The sequence below is a fragment of the Belonocnema kinseyi genome, chromosome 6, assembly GCF_010883055.1.
Source record: "Belonocnema kinseyi isolate 2016_QV_RU_SX_M_011 chromosome 6, B_treatae_v1, whole genome shotgun sequence".
In the NCBI taxonomy this organism is placed as follows: Eukaryota; Metazoa; Arthropoda; class Insecta; order Hymenoptera; family Cynipidae; genus Belonocnema; species Belonocnema kinseyi.
The window spans coordinates 70,913,780-70,916,331 of NC_046662.1; positions in this window are offsets into that span (position 1 = coordinate 70,913,780).

Consider the following 2,552-nt stretch of genomic DNA (forward strand, 5'->3'; position numbering starts at 1 on the left):
CCTTGTGGTAAGAATTCCTGATGCACTACGCCACGGTAATCAAAGAAGACAATGAGCAAAACCTTCACATTTGACCGAACTTGACGTGCTTTTTTCGGTCTTGGAGACTCAGGATGCTTCCAGTGAGACGTTTGGCCTTTTGTTTCGACGTCATAACCATATACCCACGATTCATCCCCAGTTATAACCCTTTTGAGAAAATCAGGATCATTATTGACTTCATTCAACATCTCCTGAGCGATGGTCATGCGATGGATCTTTTGATCAAAATTAAGCAGTTTTGGAACCAATTTCGCTAACACACGCCTCATGCCCAAAACGTCCGAAAAGATAGCATGGCATGAACCAACCGATATGCCAACATCTTCAGCAACCTCTCTGATGGTAATTCGGCGATTTTTCAACACCATTTCTTCCACTGCTTGAACGTTTTCATCTGTTGTTGACGTGCTGGGACGTCCAGGGCGAGCTTCGTCTTCGACATCCTCTCGGCCTTCTTGGAACAGCTTGTAGCACTTATACACATTTTTCTTACTCAGAGTATACTCGCCGTATGCAACTGTCAACATTTTAAGAGTTTTAGAGCACTGGATTCCATTTTTCATATAAAATTTAATGCAAACTCTTTGCTCTATTTTTTCGAAAGAAGAAAATCGCCGAGCACACCAAACCCTTCTAACCTTTCACGCCTCTGCCAGAAAAACAACACGAGATATATATTTAAAATTGTGAACATATGATCGTGACGAGTGTACTAACACAACAAAACAAAAAATTTAAAACTTGAATGTACGTAGCCCGCGAAAATTGAAAAGTCACCTCACTTTTTGAACACACCTCGTATGCATATTTTATATTTCTTCTTAAAGTATACATATTCAATCATCCTTGGGAATCAGAGCCTGTGAGAGACTGAGAAAACAAATATTATGGAACAAAATAAACGAATTTGGTAATTTAAACTTTAAAATACAATCTATAACAAATATTAGAGAATTTTGTGAAAATACTTCGTTTTTTTCGACTTTTGAAAACTTTCATGAGAGTATCCAGAGGCTGCACGGTAGGTGACACCCCTTTTCAGTTCATATTCTAATTTGAATTTTTTTAACCTATCGATGCCTTCTCACTTGCTTGCAAAAGCTTCCATTGAATCCACCTTCAGGTGTTTTAAAAAGTGCATTTTACTCGAAGTAAACTTGCATAGATAATAGACTTCAATATTAACTAAAGCTTTTAAGATTTTTAGTCCAAGTATATTTTTTTTTACTCTTAGAAAATTATTGTGATTACAACAAAATTTAATATCTCGGAACAATGTATCTACAATTAACCCTTAGTGACCACATATGGGTCTTCGAGGCCCAGAGGTCCTTTGTAATGAAATTTCAAGTACTTCAATGCAAAGGGAGCAGGTTTATTGCAACATTAGTTTATAGTTGAAGAGTTTAACTACGCTTTAGGACGTTTAGCATGACACTGAGACTATTAGTATATTTTAAGCAGCTTTTTAAAAATTGAGTTGGGTCCTTTGGACCCTAGTGTGACCAGTACGTGCGAAAGTGATATTTGGAGTCAAGTTTTATTTTGTCGTATATTGACTTTAGATTAAATAATAAAGTAAAAAATAAATCAATCACGGGTTATTAAATTCGACGTTAAACGACGCTGTACTATTCGCAGTGCGGCAAAAGATCGAAAAATAAAGACTGGCTGTGCCTCTTGTCGCCGTGCTTTTTGCCAAGAGTACAGCGTCTCCATGTGTAATGATTGCAGTAACACACAATAAAAGGAAGATCACTTTATTTTGTCTTCATTTCATGCCTACTATGTTTAAGTTCAAGAATTCGTCAATATTTTCTCAAATTATGTTTTATAACAAGTAATACAATACAATATTTTGACAAAAACGCATGATTTATTTTTTCCCTTTTTGCCGTCATTCATTCCTTAAAATAAATATACATTTTGCATAATCCACTCAACTTTTTTTTAATTGGTACATCTGGAGAAGACGTTACTGAAAATTTTAACTCTTAATATAGATAATTAAAAAAGTTGTGAAGTTTTAAATGAAAATAGTATTTTTTCTACATTTTGGATTTGAATATTTTTTAAAGTATATTTAAATGTGATTTTTGGCAATACGACCTACAAGATCTTTCAAAGTTACTTCTTGAGAAGTTCTAAACAAATTTTCAAGTAAAAATATTCAATAGCTTTTTTTATACCGATTTTTGTCACCTGGGTCCTTTGGACCCAAGTGTGGTCAGCGTTTTACTCCACAGAAGTGTGGTCATTCAGGGTCAAGCAATTCTTAGTTAATGGATTTTCAAATCTATAGAATTATTAGTAAAAAAATTTTTTTACATTATCAGATACAAGGCTAAAATTTAAATTTTATCTTGTTCAGCCTCAAGTTGGCGATCTCATCTTTCGTCGTGGAATACTTTCGGCAAGAGTTTATGAACAGGGAATTTTTCAAACAGATCCAAATGGTGCCCCCGGTAATTTAAAAACTAAAAAATAACCTTAAAAGGAACCTTTCTTAT